The sequence below is a fragment of the Protopterus annectens genome, chromosome 1.part2, assembly GCF_019279795.1.
Source record: "Protopterus annectens isolate FY-2018-M chromosome 1.part2, PAN1.0, whole genome shotgun sequence".
NCBI lineage: Eukaryota > Metazoa > Chordata > Ceratodontiformes > Protopteridae > Protopterus > Protopterus annectens.
Genome location: NC_056727.1, coordinates 1,058,454,506 through 1,058,475,907, shown reverse-complemented (window position 1 = coordinate 1,058,475,907; position 21,402 = coordinate 1,058,454,506).

Sequence of the window (21,402 nt, the reverse complement as noted above, 5' to 3'; positions counted from 1 at the left end):
AAAAAGCACAATCTGAAAAAATGTGCATTTTGCCATTATAGTCTATGGCATGCAGGATGTAAACAAAACTAGGGAGCAGTGGCTGTCAAGGGGAAAGGGTGTGCTTGAGTTCAATAACTATGAACTTACACTGGGGGGTATGTGAATGAGGGGATTAATAGTGAATTACAGATTTCTTCAAAGTTTCAGCCTGCACCTAACCATGTAGGTGCAGACACAGAACAGTATAAGAATAAGGGGATATGTCATGCTTGCTGTAAGCTCATTAGAGCCCTGAGGCCAGTGTTTGCCTTAGCTAAGCACAGCTAAGAAAGGGGGTGTGTCTGAAGTTGCTTAGTACTGTGTACATTGCCTGAATGTGTGTGTGAGGTGCACACCAGGTTTAAAAAAAAAAAGGAAAGGGCTTAAACAGGGAGGAAATGGGAAGGGGAAAAAGCAATAGGAAGGCAATTCAGGATTACTAGCATAGCTGGCAGGTAGAATGTATCACAATCAACCAATTACACATGCAGCAGCCCAGCACACCACTATAAACTATGTAAATACCTTACAGACTGTTTTTTCCCACAAACACTACACCACTGGTGTACACAACTGTGGCAAAGTTAAACACAAAACTTGTTAGAGGCTGCTGTGGCTTTGATTTACCAGTATGTGCAACAGGCGAGGGGTGTTGAGGAGGATAATGCCGACAACCAACATGCAGTGAGGAGGAGGAGAATTTATTTTTATTTATGTAGTTATTTTTATGTTACGTTTGTTTACTGGGAAAAATCCGACTGGACACAGGTCCATTTTCAGAGGAGACCCGGGGAGAAAAGCTCCACAATACATTTGCACACATTAAAAACATGTCTAAAAAAAAAAAAAAGACTGTACAGATCCAGGGTAACCTACCAGGAGCTACGTGAGCTGGAGATAGTGGAGTGCTATAGGGTGGACAGGGACATTCTACAGCAAATCATCGAGCTGTGCCGGCCTCGCCTCAAATCCAGAACCAACAGAGGGGAACCCATCTCAGTTAATACCAAGATATGTGTAGCCTTAGGAATACTAGCCACAGGTACCTTCCAAAGATCAACTGGGGATATCATGTGGGTCTCACAAGCATCAGCATCCAGAGTACTCCATCAGTTCCTGGATGCCATGCTACTACATGCCAGTGAGCAGATATATTTCCCCAGCACCCATGAGGCATTCCCAGCATAATGCATCACTTCCACCATATAGCAGAATACCCTGAGGTAGTTGGTGCTATAGAATGCATGCATATACACATCAAAGCACCACCAGGTGAGTGGGGTAGGGTTTACATCAACCACAAGGGCTTCCTCTCCATCAACTGCCAGGTCATGTGCAATGCCCAGAGCAATCTCATGCAAGTGTGCGCTGGCAGCCCTGGAAGCTATCATGACTCCCATATCTGCCATTCCTCACAGCTGTATCAGGAGTTTGCCAGGGGGACATCCCAATTGGCCATCTAGTGGTAGATGCTGGCTATGCACAAGCCAGGATCATTATAGAGCATTTGTTTGGGATGCTAAAGTCATGGTTCCACTACCTTGACATATCCAATGGAGCCTTGCAGTACTCTCCAGCTACATGTGGACAAATGTTCACAGTATATGCCATGCTACACAATATGATCCTGTGGAAACTGCTGTAGCAGGAACAACATAGGGAAGGGCCACACAGCCTCCCACCATTTTCAGGGTCACCACAGGCACAGAGGGACTTGGAGGAGGAACTTCCAGAGCCTACCCCTAGAGGCAGACAGACGCATGACTGGTATGCCTATGCCTTGGTAAAGAGGCAACGCATAGCACACACACTGACACTGTAGGGACCCAGGGACTGTTACCTTTCTCCAACTTGCACATACAGTAAAAGGGATGGCAAACTTGACACTACCTGTGCTTTACCTTGTAGAGGGGGTGTACTGCATGCATCCCACATACTCAGCCCTCCAGCACCATCCTCAATACCAACCCAGACATAAGGTAAGCCACCCTTACTATCAATTACTGAATGTAGTAGTATGTTCTGATAGTTATATCTATGTTATTGATGCAAGCATGCAAGGGAATTGGGTGGCCAAATGGGATAGCAGCAGATAGCTGACAGCTATATGGGGCAGCATGAAATCAATAACAAATACTGTAGTCCCCATAATAGGTAGTAGTACTCAAGGTGAAAACTCCTACTGCAGTGCATGTGGTGGCTCGACTAACTGTGGGTGTCCACAGGTCACACACATGGATGTCAATGAGCGTTCCATACCCACACTCCAGTCGCAGTCAGCAGGACAGGTCTAGATGACCAGAAAGGAAGGTTGTCAAAGCTCCACAAATGCTGGCAATAGTGGACAGCCCCCAACAGACCTACACAGACATACTACAACAGGCCTGGCAGTTGCAGTATAGTTCTGAAGAGTAAGACGTCTGACACTGAAATGTATGTCATTACAATCTAACTTGTGCACTTTACTGATATGCCTCCATTCTGCAGGATAGGGCACAATACAATATTAAATGGAAGCAAATGGAGTATAACTGAAATACCAATGCAGTCAGTGCAAATGTGTAAAGTTGTCAGGTGTGCCCCCCAACCCTATGTATAAATGGCAGTAACATGTAAGTTTGCAGAGTAATATCAGTGGAGCACAGATTATCTGAGCTGTCCCAATCAACATGATAATTGGTGTATGTCCACTATATGCAGGGGTGAGTGTTTAATATTGTCTGGAAGTGGACAGCATGCAGGCCTGGATGTTTTATCTCAGTGGCCTAGGTACAGTACTATGGTTGACAGGGCCATGTTCCAACAACAGTTCCAACCAATCTGTTTCCCAGCTACACCTATGTTACTAGTTGTACACACTCACTGTCCAGATGTCAATATGTGTCACTGTTAGAAAGCTGGACAGGCTATGAACAGGGGTCCATACATAGAAACAGTACACAGGTGGTACTCTACGTAGTACCTAGAAAGTAACTCTGAAGTGCACACACCTTTGGAATTAAATATAGAGATTAGCATCATGTTAGTTGTCCCTCTAATATGGAATACTACTTGTCTGCCCAATCACTGGCAGCCCACAAAAGCCTCAGTTATAAAGTAATGACACACTGCTGATGTCCACATATAAGGCAGGAGAAGGTCCCAGTTATATCTGTGAGTCAGGTGCCATAAGCTTCCATATCACTCATGTACTCAGTCCACCCCCCCCCCCAACAGCCACAGCTATTTCATCAGTCATATCCTTGCTACTGGGAATGATTACTGAATCATCACACTTCTTTTATGGAATACACACAGGATGCAACATGCTGAAATGGTGTCCCATGCTGATGTGTCCCTAGCCATAAGCAGCATCCTGCACACATCCAGACTGATGCATCACTATGAACTAGAAGGATTGCCAGGAATGCCTCACCCACTTGCCCATGTCACACACCCCAGAGGAATCCACTGGCTTGCAGCCTTTTAACGTATGAATGACAAAATGCAATGGCCTGCATAACTCTCATGTGGCCTACAGGCCTCTGGCAAATGCCCATGGCTCACCCATACTGCTATCATATGCTTCACCGATAGTGCCATCATATGGAATGTCATAGGGTCCTAACTAACAATATAACACATTAAGCAGAGAACAAATGCAAAGCCATGTTGAAAAATGCCAGTAGCATGCCTTTCCATGTCCTAGTGCAAGAATTGTGGACCAAGACATAAATACTGCTGAAATAAAGGTCAAACTATAGAAATACATCTGATATATTGTTCCCATACTGTTTGGAAGAGGATAGTATTACAGAGGGGGCGGAGCATAAAAGCATGGATATCATGGAGTGTGAGAAGTCTGAAATTCAAGTGTCTGCTCATACTTTCCCCTGACTGCAAACCCATAAATGCAAACTTGCTTATAAACCACAATGTGGAGGGAAATTGACCAGATATATGAGTCCTGCCTTTGGATAACCTGGCCAAATTTGTACAGCTGAGAGGTATACCCACAGCAGGATATGGCCATTCAGTTAAGTTGAGAAATGCACAAGAAGTGGATCCCCAGCCAGCATAGCACCAAGGTGCTGGACCATTTACACAGACCCATCACTCAATTGTCTGTAGCCACCCCTCCACAATGGCAGGATTGTGCCACAATGTCTAGTCTTTGTCTCACAATATTGGTCTCTGCTGCATTGCTCTTGTATTTCCCTGGTAAACAACTGTGAGCAAACAACGATATCTGTCAGTAGTTGATGACACAATACATTACACTGTAAACCAGTACATGTAGGTTCACAGGTAGGTACTAGGCTATTGGCCCTAGGGCCTCTCTAAGCCTAGCCAAAAATGCACCCTGGCTTTTGCCACCCAAGAAACTTATATTCCTGTGCCCCTGTCGAGCAGAGCCACAGAAGTGATCCCTGGGGTGAATTTCCTATTTCCCATCCAGTCATCAAGATTTTTCTTGAAGAGTGCTAATGAGGAGCTCTGTTTGACATAGATAGGTAGTTTCTTCCAGAGTATGGGAAGTCTCTGGGACAGAAATCTATCCCTCCAGCATGTTCTGTTTATTGTGGTGACAAGGTTTAGGTCCCTAGAGCATGTAGCTCAGAGGGATTGGGATTTCTTTAAGTGGAGCATGTCCAACAGCTCTGGGTTTGACACAGCTTTGTATGTTAGGCAGAGATCGCCTCTGAGTAGGCGATATGCAATGGAGTAAAGCTGGAGTTTTTTGAGATGGTCTGTGTAGGGCATCTGTTTGTGGCCAGTAATCCTCTTTGTGAGGTATTTTTGTGGCCTTTCTAGTTGTTGTTGATGTTTTGTGAGGTACATACCAAAAGGGGTGTTGTACTGTATAATGAGTCTAATTAGTGATAAGTAGAGGGGACAATGACCTCTTTTTTTCTGGATGAGAAACCTTTTTTGATGAAGTGAGCCACGTATAAGGATTTCCTGACCACTGTGGTGATGTGATAATCAAAGGAGAGGCTACTGTCCACCTGTGTCCCAAGGTCTCTTATCACATTTTTGCCATTAAATAGACTACCAGCTATGTGGTAGTCCATGGGTACAGAGTTTTTACCAAAGGAGATGACAATACACTTTTTGGCATTGAGCTTCAGGCTATGGCTTTGACACCAGGCATCTGTCTCAGTGAGGCCCTTTTATAGTATGTCCACATCGTTAGGAGTTTCGATTATGGCTCCTAGTAAGCAGTCATCTGCAAACTTTGTTAGCCAAAGACCTTCTGTGTTAGCCTGTACTCAGAGAAGTAGATTCCAAACAGAAGAGGAACCAGGACTGAACCCTTTGGTACTCCAGTTGTCACTGGTCTGAAGTTGGATTTGGAGTCTGCTACTCTGTCCATGAGCCAGTTGGCAACCCATCTTGTGACATAGGGATTTAAACCTAGTTTAGTGAGCTTATCTATAATAACAGAGTGGGGGATGGTGTTGAAAGCCTTGGTGAGATCTAGATAAGCTGTGTGAACCACCTTACCCTACCTCTATGGCTTTGGTGACTGATTCAAAGAAGTCAGTCAGGTTTAGGAGACATGATCTGCTTTTTACAAATCCAAACTGGGTAGGGTCCAGTGTTTGACAATTACCAATGCCTTTGTTTATGAGTTCCATGATGATATGTTCCATGGCCTTGCAGACCAGGCTCATCAGGCTAATGGGGTGGTAGTTCCCGAGGTCTGTCGTGGTTCCCCCTTTGTGGAGTGGGATAAGCATCGCAGTGCGCCATTCAATGGGCACAAAGTCTGAGGTGAGGCTATGATTGAACATGGTACTTAGGTAGGGTGCCAGTTCATTCTGTAGTTTGTGTAGAATGCAGCCTGGGATATTGTCAGGTCCCATGGATGCTGTATTCTTGGCTTTGGAGAGTGTGTTTTTTACCTTTGCAGCCGTGATTACAGGAACTTTGCATTCTTCCGTTATAGAGATGGGCCCTCTAGGGGGTGAGAGGGGGGTAAAGTTAGCACTGAACCTGTCTGCCAGGACGTTGGCAATGTCAGTTGGTTCTGTATATTTGGTGCCATTGTGCTTTAACTCAGTGCAGATCTGAGTGTTGCCATTGAGATTCTTGACAAAGCTATAGAATGCTTTGTGGTTGTCTTTAGAGTCAGTGGCAATTTTGTTTTCATAACTAGCTATGGAGGATTTTACGAGGGATCTCAGCTTCTTACTGAGGTTGACCATGGAGTTCCTCCAGTCATGGGATTTTACTCTTTTTGCAGCAGTTTCTTTCGTCTGTTGTAGAGTTTGTTTATGGCAGAGGACCACCAGATTGGCTTCCTTTTTTTTGGAGGATAGCATTCTGGTTCTATTAGGGATAGCATGATCCATGCACTTGTGTAAGTGCTTATAAAGTGCATTTGTGTAGGATTCAGCAGTCGTACCTCTGTTGTCCGTCTGCATGGGTGTCATGAAGTTTGCCACTTCTGTCTTAAGAAGTGTGAAGTTGGCTTTGGAGAAGTTTTTTACGGTGGTTTCCCTAATTGGGGGTGGGGGCAGGATGTGGATGTCTAGAGTGATTAGCTTGTGGTCGGATCTGACCAATAAGGAATTGACCTCTGGTGTGGAACACTGGTTGCCCATGTTGGTAATATCCAGGTCTAGGATATTGCTGCCCCCGGTGGGGGTGTGAATAAATTGATCCAAGGCATTGGAATTTATGAATTCCAGAAAACGTTGAGCAAAAGAGTTGATACATGAGTAGTTTTCCCAGCTAATGGTGGGGTAGTTGAAATCTCCCATTATTAGGGTCTTGGGTTGTACCCTAATACTTTCCAGTGTATCAAGAAATGAGGAATGGGAATCCTGGGGCATGATGGGGGGGTCTGTAGCAAGCTACAATTTGGATTGCGGTCTTGCCCAGAGTTAGTTGCACTTGGATAATCTCGGATGCATTATGCTGTGCAACTAGCCTGGAGGTGTGGATATCCTTAATGAATATGGACACACCTCCACCTTCACTGCTTCATTCTGGGTTAGGTGGCCGAAAGGTGTGGTATGAATTATAGCCTGGTAATGCAGGGGTGCTCTCTGGAGCTTTGAACCATGTCTCTGTCACTGCACAGATGTTGATGTTCTCCATTTTAAGGAGTGCCTCGAGTGAGTGCATTTTGAGGTTTAGACTTCTAGCATTGAGTAGTATTACCCTCAGATTTTGCTTGCTTGTACCTGTTATAGTGGTGAATTTGTCATTTGAACCTTGATTAAAAAAGGCACTATAAGGGTGGCAAGAGCCTTAGCCAGTATCTGGAATCCCAAGGGCGACAGGTGCAGGCCATCTCTGGCAAAGCAGCATGGTTTGTCCATCGTGTCATCCCAAGCAGACAAATACTGGATCCCCTTAGAATGACACCAGAAGCTTAGTCAATTGTTGAAGTCAATCATTTTGTCCTTGTACTGTGGTATCATTCTGGGTGATGGCAGGGTGCTACTCAGGGCTAGGGTCATACCTGCCTGGGCTACAAGATTGGAGAGCTCCTCCATGTCTCTTTTCATGTAGTCCAGGGAGGTACATCTCAGGTCATTCACACCAACATGGACAATGACAGTGTCATATTTGTACTTGTTGTGGAGTGACTTGAGTGCATGCATTATGTGGTGGATCATGGCACCTGACAGGCAGATGGCAGTAACTTTCTCCTTGTTTAGCCTGGTGAATGGGACATCAGTGTGCCTGACTATAGAGTCACCTATGACTAGAGTTTTGGGTACGTTGTTATGCCTTATGGTCTGTGGTTGATTGTCACACTGAGTATGTTGGCTATTTGTCATTTGGGTTGTGTTGGGGGGGGTGGAGTTTGCTTGCGTTTCTGGATTGGAGGTCCCTGATGCTTGGGCAGGTTTTTATTGAGAGCCTCTGTGAATGTAGGTGTGTGTTTTGTGTTTCTATGTGTGTGTTTTGGTGGTGAGGAGAGGGTTGTCTGTGTACATGAGGCAATTGCTGCATTGCCCCAAGATGCCCAAATTCATCAGGTAGACAGGAGAAATCACACTTAGACATGCCTGGATAGGTGCTTATTTATTAAGTACTAAAAACTGCTTTCCTCTAGACAAGTGAGGAAAGTTGAGTGCTGTAGTAATTTGCAGCTCATTTAGTGCTTACAACGAGTTCTGAACAAGTGCTGAGTTCAAAGAAACAGATTTGAATGCTGAAACTAGAAAACTGGCTAGTTCTAAGAAACAAAATTAATCTAGAAGGCTTACCTCCAACACAGAAAGGCTTGGGGGCTCAGAAGCCTACAAACAATCTAGACCACTTACAGGAAAGGCAGGAAACAAGCTTATTTATTTATTTATTTTTTTACAAAAATCTATGCTAAAACACAACATGTTACACAAGCAACACAGACAGTAATAGGAAACTTAGTTACACACAGTATCCCCCCATGTTTGGACCAATTGTATCTCCATATTGGCAACCTATCTACAGATATCCTACAAAAATAGCTTGCTAGGTGTAGCTGTAGCACACGAAACCCTGGACTGAAGTACAACTCTCCCTGGAATGGATTCCCACAAGCAATATAGAAGGTCATACTGGGCATGCTCCTACACTTAGAGAAATAAATCCCATGTCTGACACCACAGTGGACCATAGATATCTGTTCACTGCAGATGTCTGTGCACACACAGCAAAATATAAACTGTTTGGTCTTCACACACACACACACACACACACACACACACACACACACACACACACACACACACACACACACACACACACACGTGTGATACACACACATATCTAAGGCCAACATACTACGATAATTCAAACATACACACACATACACAATGGGATGAGAGACAGACGGTGAGAGATACAGTAGCATTATGAAGCCTTTCCCACACAGTACTCATCCCATAGTCCTACTGTACACTATCTGCTGATATATGTCACCTTAGATGTACCTTTGGACAAGCCTAAGCTCTCTAAGCTCAATAGCGTGTGTGATAAATGCATAACTTACTTAAGTAGATAGGTAGGGTTTTGAATTTTGGTCCTGGCAAGTGTGTGTGTGAAGGAGTTACTGTTTTACTTCATCCCCACCCAGTACACATCCCATTACCCAATATCAGACCATGTGCTGCAGTCAGTCACTGTACACATTTATTTTGTTAGCCTTCAGCCCTAAAGGCTCTGTTGTGCTTGTGATAACTGTGTAACAGTGGAGTACCAATAACTATTTATGTAGCAATCCAAATCACAGTCCTGTCAAATGTAAAGGTGTGTTTGTGTGTGTGTTTGTAGGTGAATGATTTTGAGGCCATTCCTACTCACTCCATTTCTCATCCCCCTCCTTTATCACCACTGCTATCACTCACCTTTAAAGATGCCTTTGGATAACTCTCAAGTATGTAGTCTTCATGGTGTGTCTGATAAATGTGTACTATTATAGTGCATTAAACTAGTTAGGTAGGAGCTCTAATCTCGCTCCTGGTAAAAGTGTGTTTGTGTGAGAGTGTCTGTAGTTGTCAAAATATGATTTTGAGGCCATTAGCACTGACTACACTTCCCTTTCCCCTCCTCTATCACTGCTGCTGATGTCACTCACCTTTAAAGATACAGTAAACTAGTTAGGTAGGAGTTTGAATCTCATTCTTGTCAAGTGTGTGTGTCTGTCTGTAGTTGTATTGTTAACATTGTGATCCATATCCATTGTGTGGTTGACCCAGCAAACTACCAAATGTTCACTGTACAGGGCCTACTTTTGTGGTAGTTGTGGACACTCTTCAGTCTTATAATCTGTTTGTGAAGTGATATTACTATAGAACAATATGGAGTCCAAAACAAGATATGTGTTTTTTGCTGTCCTATGATACAATTCCACACTCAGGAATCATAGGCAAACACTCTCATCCATTCATTAATTCCTATGTCACTAAGTGGTCTGCAAACCAGCTCAGAGATGAAACTCACAGTGTAAAAGCATTGGACTCCATGTCAGACTGCAAAACAGTCATGGGTGGTGTCAGACTGCCAAACAGTCATGTGTAGAGAACCACAGGTTCTTGTCCTGTGTCCAGTCTTGTGTGTTGTGTGTGGCTCTAATATCCAGCCCAACAGGAATTAACTGTGGTTAACAATGTTTGCAGACAATTGCTAATTGGGGGCTATGTTTACACCCCCAGAATATGTTAACATCCTGCATGAAGTCACCACTGACACCCTTAACTGTTGTCAGAACACTGGCCTTAGTCTCAATGTCAAGAAATGTGTCCCAGTCCCCTATTGAATCAATGTGTTGTCCATAAATGACCACATTGGTGGTTGTCCAGTGGAGACAAATGTCCTTATAGGAGGTCTATGAACACAGCTTGACAACAACCTCCCTTCTGACCACCACATTGCCACTGTGGACAGAAAGTCCTTCCATGTGGCACATTGCATAACTAAGGGTGTGTCATCCAGGAATGAAGAGGTCAATGTCTTCCTCTACTCCCCAGTCATTAGTCCAATCAGCAGGTCCAATGGCCTATTTGCCATGTAACTCAGTAGACACCTTCAGCAACTGGGTAGGCTGCAAGTGTACATGACATGTATAACCTTAGGCATGAAAACAACTGTCTGATATGGAAAGAGGCCAAAACCTCCAAGTGTTCCCAGTCACATCTTGGCTACTGACAGACAATCCCTGCTTGACTGACAATGTCATGTCTGCCCAGCTGTGTTACACATGCCACAGCTAGGAAACCCCAATCTGTATGCTCCACATGCCAAGGATACCTCAACCGCATTACAACATTTAACAGAACATGCTTGGGGACAGGTCCATAACCCAGACACTGGCCATGTTATGTAATATATGTTGCACACATGTCAGTCAAAGCACCTCACTGGCCCTCTTCAAGAGAAATTCAGATGAGTGGATGGTGAATATAACTGTCACCTTGGGGAATCCCTCAAGTGGCAGTAGTTGATAGATGGCATGCTGACAAATGTCAGATGCCATGATACCAGTGTACTCACATACCCTACTCCTCTCATATCTCCATAGACATTAGCCTGGTACACACACAGGGACACCTGCACCAATGGACATTAGTACTGACAAATGTGTCTGTGTGCATTACTGAGTATAACAGTCTTTGTGAGTTTGTAAACTTGTAGTTGAAAATACTTTGAGGACATTCTCACCTACTACACCACCCATTGCTATACTTAGAAAGGGCTGCTGCTGTACTGCCCTGTAAAGGTACCTTGTGACACTCTTCACCCTATGGGCTACCTTGAGCTTGCAGTACCAGCATAACACTACTATACCAATGAGTAGACATGTGTGGTTTACCCTCTGAGTCCTGGCAAATGTGAGTATGTGTGTGTATGTATTTGCAAGTGTGCATATTTGTATGAGACAGCATTCTGAGACCCCATTCTCCAAATACACTGAACATTGCCATACATTACAAGAGATGGTGATGTTGCTCACCTTAGTAGAGCCATGAAACAATCTTCACGCTATAAGCTCTGTGGCATGTGCAATAAATGCATATAAGTGTAACAGCAATAATTACATAGGCAGTCAAAGGTTTGAATCTCATTCCTGGTAAATTCATGATTGTGGGTTTGTCATAGCATTATCATGGGTATAAGTGAGTATTATATCCAATGTGGGTGGGGTGCTGGGTTTAATATTTTTACACCATGGTACCCCAGTACATGTCCCAAGGTCCGCTGTATGAAGACCACTGTCTCCATCGACCATACAGGTAACCGATGACTCTCTTCAACCCAATAAGGCATGCACTGTGTGCCAAAACCCTGTAACAGTATGCTCTCAATGACGAGATAGGCAGGGCTGCTAACTGCAGGTGTGGCAAATGTGTGTATGGCTGTATCTGTGTTGGTCATTGTGTATATTTCTGAAACTGATAGTATTTGCTGGCCATTCTCACCCAAGACATCTCCCATTGTCATACTGTGCAAGGACAGTGGATGTTGTTCAGCTTAGAGGAACTATGGAGCACACTTCACCCTACTTTCCCTGTGGAATGTGCAGAAAATGTAGAGCACATTAACAACAAGACCTAGGTAGGTATTGGTTCTAATCTCAGTCATGCAAAGTGTGTATATTTGTGTTTGTGTGTGTGTGTGTGTGTGTGTGTGTGTGTGTGTGTGTGTGTGTGTGTGTGTGTGTGTGTGTGTGTGTGTATGAAATCAGTATTTTGACTGTGTGTGTTTGGGTGACAAATGTGGCCATGGTTTACAGTTTTACACTATTGCACTCCCAGTACATGTGCTGTCCTATGTCCATGTGACTGATGCCTAATTCCCACCACATGCTGTGGCACAGACATCCCACACTCGAGGATTCTCACCATCTCACCCAACCATCTATCTATGACCTCAGCATAATAACGGTGGGCATCTCCAAGATCAAGGATGTTGTCACACACAGCATGAAGAGTTGCATTTCTGACCCTGAGAATATGTACAGTGTTAGATTTGACACTTGCCTTTGCCTCCGTGACAGTCCAAAACATGTGTCTGGTGACACATCCTGTGGCACTTATGGCAAGGGCATGATGGGCAGCAGTCCACCTATGAGCACCCCTGTCCATACACATGTGTGTAATCTTTCTATTCTCTGGCTATGGAAGGTGTATACACACTATATAGTTCCCTTAGATTTACATGACAAATGTATATCATACTCATATTCACAGGTAGCATATGGATATGTAAAATATCCCTGTAGCTGGCCTAGCAGTGGCACAGTCAGTAGTGTTTGACAGACACTCCAGTATTTGTCATATGTGAGCTTTCTTTTGCTGGGGTGAGTCAGGGTCCTGAGCTATGTTCTATGTCACAGCAGAGAGAGGCAGATGCTATGGCCATAGGTGCTGTTCAACAGGACATCACTACAGCAAGTCTTGCTCAGACATACATCTTTCAAAATCCTAATTCCCATTATTAGAAAACACATACTACATTCACTTATATGCTAACTTGTTTCACATACCTTTTTATTATTTCACACTGCACTGGGTTGTATCAGAAGGTTGCTCCAAATCTTTTTGTTTTCTCAACGTAGAGTATTGGTAGACAGATGTTTGGAATAGGTGTCTGCATGTCCTTTGTAGATAATCCTCTTGACCAGGTGATGGCCTGTGTACCAATTGGTGTTCTGCACTTGCTAATTGCATGCAGAGTAGCTGGGTAGTTCTTCCAATAGCCAATGTCATGGCAACACACTCCTATAATTGAGTACTTAATGTGGGCATTGTCCCTTTGCCTTGGCTGTGAGGAACACATCCTGGAGGTGTATGGCTACTGAGTGTTACACACAGTATGTGGGAATAACTCTTACAACAAGACTTGTGGGGACAGGCCAACTAAATGGGGGAGAAGGTTACAGACGTAGGGAATGAATGTGAGTATCGCTGTTATATGGTGTGATTCCTGCTAATTTTACAGGCTTTATGTATACATGCTACCTCTGCAGGGATTTCAGTCTGACAAGGTTATGTGTCTGCATAGCTGTGAACTGTAGACCTATCCACATAATGGCCAGAGGTTTGCATGTTATGTTTGGTGTGTTACCCAAACAGGTGTTGTCCTTTGCAAATCAGTGGCATACTCTGGTCATTGCTGCTAGTAAATGTTTCTGACTTCATGCATATCCCTCAGAATAGAGATGTTGCAACCAACCCTGTAACACCAGCTACTTTCTCAGTGTATAACAGCAATATTTCAAATATGGCCCTGTGTTTGGCCTCTGTCCTCCACTTATATAACAGGCTTTGTCCAGTTGTCATGAAGTAGAAGGTTGATAGGTATGGTCTATCAGTATTTAGTGTTGACATTCCTGCTATCATCCCAGTGATGTTGTGGAATAAGACACATTAAGTGAGGTAGGGGTCATACATATGAGTGCAAAGGCTGGACAGCATGTAGAACCCTGTACAGTCAAGAGGTGGGTCTGCGGAATAGTAGGACATGCCTTAGAATCAGTCTGTTAGAACATGTGAGAGATATTAGTTATTACATGGACAAACATTCTATAGCTATTACTTCTCATACATTTCACCATGGGGACTGTAGTGGGTTACAATGTACTTTTCTGAAAAAGGTCTGTTTCCTAGTTTGATTGAACACTTATAACAGAACCATTGTTATGTGAAGAATCAATTTACATTGTATCATTTGATACTGAATCCCCTAGGGGGTTAACTGAGGAGTGTAATTTGAGGCTGTTTAAGAACATATGTAATGACGTGTCAATTGATTCCTGTATTTAAGGCAAATATGTTTTGTAATGTAGTAATACTTGACAGCAAAACACATTAAAACATTTGTGTGTATTGATGGCTGGTTGTCTGTTGTTTTACTGTCTTCAGTCATTTTAGTTATATTCCTAAGAGGTTAGTGCATGTCTGGCCATTGTGTATGGCCTATCCTGAATTTGTAGCGGTGTACTGTGTACTTATTAGTTGTACTGTGTACGGCGGAGGGAATGGGCAGCAGATGTCAGTGGCATGGGCCCCTTTGTATAATTACCAATGTGTTTGTATGTCCATAGACTGGTCCCCCAACTTCATCTGGCATGTTGCAGAATTGTACTAAGGTGCTCTTGGCTCTGACAGTGCTGCAAGTTATTGACAACTAAATCATTACTGATTCCACATTCTTCCTTCCCTATCATAAACCAACTGCACTGCATGCTATGGTTGAATACATCATAAAACATTACAGCTCAAATGTCTTAGTGGTTATATGCTTTAACTATTGTGTACAGGTTCCTGGGTTCAAGGGCTGTATATTTTGTTGCATGCCAGGTGTATATTATTTCCTTTACATAACATGCCTATATGTGCTGTCATTACAGTAGTAAGGGGTGTGAGTATACTGTATGGGACACATGGGTGGTTGCACATGTGATATGCACTCACACATCCATTGTACACCAGCTACACTACCATGGAGACAAATATAATATACCAGATATTTGACTATTAAAATAGTACTAATTAGTTACCTTTCCTATAACTAGTCTAGGCCAGATACAGATTTGCTGCATGCAGGACTGTATGTTAGCTTCTGAGTGTTGCCCAATTCTGCTCCTCAATTTGTCACTTAGATATGCTAGTTCTCTCCTCTCCGGCACGTTCAATAGCTTATTACTTTAGCACTTTACAAGATGTTTTGTAGCAAGTATTTTAGCACACATAGTGCTAACAGCACTGTGTTCTACGAGGAAACAGCTCCAGTAATTATTATTAATGGCCACCCCTCCAGGCATGTCTATAGGGCAGTTCCCTGTGTTTTCACCTATTAACCTGCTGAATTTGGCCATTCTGAGGCAATGTAGTAACTGCCTCATGTACACTGACAACCCTCACCTCTTACCTCTCTACACTCAGACTTGCAAGAGATGCACTTATATATCCAAAGTGGAAGCAACACACTCTCCAGCCAAGACCAGAATAGTTGGCCAAGAGGAGATGGTCAACACCTGCACCACACTACATGGAACACATAGCCCTCTGAAACACACACCAACATTGCCTTTATATAAAAACACAAACAACACAACCAGCTTTGTGGAGGCTCTCAATAAAAAGCTGCCCAAATAGCAGAGACCTCCAAGGCAAACATGCACTCCACCACCATCACACAACACTAATCTCAAGACACATATGTCTCCTAAACAGTGTGCTAGTCAACCAAAGCATCTAAGGCAAAACAGCATGGCCAAAACACTAGGCATACTTGACTTGATAGTGAGGAACAGTGATGTCCCACTCGCTAGGTTGAAAAAGGAGAAAGTGACAGTCAGGCGCCTGTCAGACGCCAGGATCTGCCACATAACACACACAATGAGGTACCTCAACAACAGGTACACATATGACTCTGTCATTTTACATGTGGATGTAAATGACCTGAGATGTACCTCCCTGGACTATATGAAAACAGACATGGAGGAGCTCTCCGACTATGTAGCCGAGACAGGTATGACCCTAGCCCTGAGCAGCATCATACCATTACCCAAAATGATACCACAGTACAAGCTGAAAATGAATGATTTCAACAATTGGCTACATTTCTGGTATCATTGCTAAGGCCTGGGATGACATGTTTGACAGACCGTGATCCTTTGCCAGAGATGGCCTGCATCTATCACCCCTGGGCTTCAAGATACTGGCCAAGGCTCATGCTACCCCTATAGTGGCTTTTTTAGGCAGTGTTCCAAAGACCACATTATGACTGTAACAGCTACAAACAAATGTAATCTGAGGATCATGCTGCTCAACACTAGAAGTCTACATTTCAAAATGCACTCACTCAAAGCACTCATTAACATTTGTGTTGTAACAGAGAACTCATTCAAGCCAACAGGAAGCACACCTGCACTAACAGGCTATCACTTATTCCATACCTGTTTGGCCCAGAACTTGGACCAAAGCTGCAAAGGTGGTGGTGTTTCAATATTCATAACAGATGAATACATCTACAGACTGTTAGCACAATATAATGCATCTGAGATATGTCAGGTGCAGCTAACATTGGGTAAGACAGCAATACAGGTGACAGCCTTCTGTAACATGGCCCAAGACACAAACTCCCCATTCCTAAGCACCCTGGGGAATAATAGTTTCCAACCCAACACTCTCATACTAGCCAAAATCAACTACCCCACCACTAATTAGAAAAACTACTCATGTACTAATACACTTGGCCAATGCTTTCTGGAATTCATTAATTCAATGCTCTGGACATGCTTGTTCTTACTCCTACTACAGGTAGCAACATCCTTGACCTGGTCATTACTAACATGGGTGAACGTTGCTCTACACCAATAGTCATCTCCTTCCTGGTTAGATACTAACACAAACTAATCATCTAGGAAATCCGCATCCCTCCCACCACCCCACAAAGGTAACCACCATGAAATCATCTCCAAAGCTAACTTTGGGCATCTACAAACAGAAGTGGCTAACTGCATGGCACCCATCTAGATGGAAACTAGTTGCATGACCACAGACTCTTGCACCAATGCACTGTACAAACACATAAACAAATGCATTGATCTTGCCATATGCAATACAACCAAGATGCTTTCCTCAGAAAAAAGGAAGCCAATCTAGTGGTCCCCTGTCATAAACAAACTCTACAACAGAAGGAGGAAATTTATGTAGAATAAGGTGAAGTCCCAAGACTGGAAATACTCCCTTATCAGCCTCAACCAAAGGTTGAGATCTCTTATCAAATCCTGTAAAGGTAGCTATGAAAACATGATTGCAGCAGATAGTGAAGACAACCACAAGGCTTTCAGTAGTTATGTATAGAATCTCCACAGCACAATAGCATAACCCATAGATTATGTATGATTGTATCTGTTAAGATGGTTCTTTCTTTTGGCTTCTGGACATTAACTATAAAATGCACTTAGGTGATATTTCTGTCAATATGTGTTAGCAGGAACAGTGTTACTACAACAACCTTCTCAGCTTATCTACTCACATTATTTGAATATGTCTCTATTGTCATGCCTTTGTCCCCCCACTTTGTCTGGCTTGTTCCAGATTCTTTTCACTAAAGGGTTACCTCTCCACTGCCAGGCTGTTTGAAGACTGTCCAGGTGTTTGGCCCATACTTTGTTTCTATTCCACAGTTTAGTTGCATTTCTCTGGGTAACACTGTTGTGATGCAAGGATTTATGTCAGTGAAGACTGATATACATGTCAATTCCCATCCTCATATCATTCAGACAGTTCTGCTGATACAGTACATGTTGCTGTACAACTGTTCGGTTATGACAACAATATTCTGATTATGTCTGTATATGTGGCCCATTTCCCATCCTTTATACAGCCTTTGTTCATTAGTCTTGCACTAAGAGGTTGATATGTATGATTCTAAGGTATAGTTTCATAGTTTCATAGTTTAGTACTAGGCTATCTGCCCTGGGGCATTTGTAAGCCTAGCCATAGTGATGTGGCTTTCGCCACCCCAAAAAAATGCACAGAATAGATTTACAATACTGTGCCTCTGTCTAGCAGTGACACAGTGAAGGTCCCCTTATATAATAGAATTAGTTTACTGTGCCCCTGTCTAGTAGTGACACAGATGTGACCCCTGGGGTAAACTTACAATCTCCCATACACTCATCAAGATTTCTCTTGAAGAGAGTCAGTGAGGGGCTCTGCCTAACATGAACTGGGATCTTGTTCTAGAGCATGGGAAGCCTCTGGGTTATGAATCTATCCCTCCAGCATGTCCTATTCATACTTGTGCCGAGGTTTAAGTCTTTAGCTCTTGTGGTCCTGATGGATTTGGATTTTTTGAGGTGGAGCATGCCCATCAGTTCCTGATTGGACATGGCATTGTACATCAGGCAGAGATCACCTCTGAGCAGGCGGTATGCTACTGAATAGAGCTGGAGTTTCTTTAGTCTGGCAGAATAAGACATATGTTGGAGACCCTTGATTCTCTTGGTGAGGTACTTTTGTGGTCTCTCCAGCTGTTGCAAATGTCGGGTGAGGTACATACCAAATGGGGCATTGTACTCAATCATGGGTCTGATGAGGGAGGAGTATAGGGGTACAATGACATCCTTGGATCTGGATGTGAATCCCTTCATGATAAGGTGTGCAAGGTAGAATGTTTTTCGAACCACTTTGGCAACGTGGGTGTCAAATGAGAGGTCGCTGTCGACTTGGGTCCCTAGGTCTCTGATTACTTTTTCCGTACTCAGTGGGTTGCTGTCTATGTGATAATTTGTGGGTACTTTGTTTTTCCCAAAGGGGATGACTATACATTTTTTGGCATTTAGTTTAAGGCCATGACTCTGGCACCAGTTGTCCGTTTCTGTGAGGCCTTTTTGTAGGATGTATGTGTCCGCTGGTGTATCGACTATGGCGCTTAGTTTGCAGTCATCTATGAACTTTGTCAGCCACAACCCTCCCATGTTTGCCTTAACATCTGAGAAATAAATGCCGAACAAGAGGGGTCCCAGGACAGATCCCTGTGGGACACCACTTGTGACTGGCTTTGAGTCTGACATTGCTCCAGTGATTTTAACTTTATGGGTTCTGTCCTTTAGCCAGTTTGCAACCCATCTAGTGACATAAGGGTTAACATTTAAGCTGTTGAGCTTATCTATGATGCCTGAGTGGGGTATTGTGACGAAGGCCTTAGCCAAGTCCAGGTAGGCTGTATGGACTGCTTTGCCCTCATCAATGGCTCTAGTGACTGTTTCAAAAAAGTCAACCAGGTTCAAAAGGCAGGATCTGCCCTTTACAAAGCCGAACTGGGTGGGGTCAAGTGTCTGTAGGTCCCCAATGTCTCTGTTTATGAGTTCCATAATGATTCTTTCCATAGCTTTGCAGACCGGGCTGGTTAAGCTTATGGGGCGGTAGTTCCCAGGATCAGTAGAGGTACCCCCTTTGTGGAGTGGGACCACTGTTGCTGTACGCCATTGTTCAGGTACATATCCTGTAGTAAGGCTAAGGTTAAATAGCATTTTTATGTGCGGGTTTAGCTCCTCTTGGAGTTCACATAGCACGTAACCCGGGATACCGTCAGGTCCCATTGATGCTGTGTTTTTTGCTTTGTTTAGGGCGGTTCTCACTTGGACATCTGAGATGACAGGGAGATAATATTCAGCTGGGATAAGTATTTCTTCTTTTGGGGGTGAGGGAGGGGAGAAATTTGCACTGAACCTGTCAGCCAGAATGTTGGCAATATCTGTGGGTTCAGTGTATTTTTTGTTGTTGTGAACTAACTCTGAGCATATCTGAGGGTTTCTGCCCAGGTTTCTAACATAGCTAAAGAAGGCTTTGTGGATATCTTTAGTGTCCTTAGCGATTTTTCTCTCAAAGTTGGCCTTGGATGTTTTTATGAGAGAACGTAGTTTTCTGCTAGTGGTGATCAGAGATGTCTTCCCTTTATGGGATTTTGCTCTGTCATGCAGTAGCTTCCTTCTTTTGTTATACAATTTGTTAATGGCTGAGGTCCACCAGACAGGACGCTTGTCTTTGGTGGAGAGGGACTTGGATTTATTTGGAATTGCATGATCCATGCATTTTTGGAGATGTCCATAGAAAGCATTTGTGAAGGATTCGGCATTCTGGGAAGTGGTATCCACTGTCCCAGTGGGCTTAAAGGATACCATCTCAGTCTTAAGAAGAGTGAAGTCTGCTTTTGAGAAGTTTTTCACTGTGGTCTTTTGTGCTGGGGGTGGAGGTGGGATATGTATATCCAGGGTGATTAGCTTGTGGTCAGATCTCACTAGTGAGGGGTATACCTCTGGTTTGGAGCATTTTGTCCCCATGTTTGTGATGATCAGGTCTAGTATATTATCTCCCCTAGTGGGAGAGGTGACTAGTTGTTCCAGTGCATTTGAATTTATGAATTCCAGGAACCTTTGGTCTAGGGTGTTAGGGCTAGAATAATGTACCCAATCTATGTTTGGGTAGTTGAAGTCTCCCAGTATGATGGTATTTTGTGATACATTCATATCCTCCAACGTCTTCAGGAAGGCTGAGTGGGGTTCCTGAGATTGGGAGGGTGGTCTGTAACATGCTACCAGTTGTATAGCAGTTTTGCCTATGGTTAGTTGCACCTGTATGGTCTCTGATGCTTCATGTGTTGCTACTAACCTGGAGGTGTGGGTGTCCTTGATGAATATGGACACTCCCCCTCCCTTTGTGGTTCGGCCTGGGTTTTGGGGCCAAAAAGCATGATACGAGGTATAGCCTGGTAGTGCTGGGGTGCCCTCAGGAGCCTTGAACCAGGTTTCAGTTACTGCACAGACATCGATGTTCTCCATACTGAGGAGTGCATCGAGTGCCTGCATCTTGAGATTTAGACTTCTGGCGTTGAGCAGCATTACCCTTATTTTTTTTCCATTTTTGTTTTCTACATGTTATATGACTATATATATATATATATATATATATATATATATATATATATATATATATATATATATATATATATATATATATATATGCATAGGTAGGGCCTATATAAGCCTAGCCAACAAGATTCCCTGGCTTTCGCCACCCAAGACAAGTAATTTCCTGAGCCCCTCTAGATCAGACATACAGAAGTGAATCATGGGGTGGATTTCCTATTTACCATCCAAATGTCAGTATTTATTTTAAAGAAGGCTAATGAGGAGCTCTGTTTCACATAAATGGGTAGTTTGTGCCAGAGTATGGGAAGTGTTATGGACAGAAATCTATCCCTCCAGCATGTTCTGTTTATTGTGGTGACAAGGTTTAGCTCCCTGGAGCATGTGTTTTGAGGGACTGGGATTTCTTTATGTGTAGCATGTCCATCAGCTCTGGGTTTGACATGGCTTTATATGTTAGGCAGAGATAGGTTCTGAGCAGGTGATATGCAATGTATTAAAGCTGGTGTATT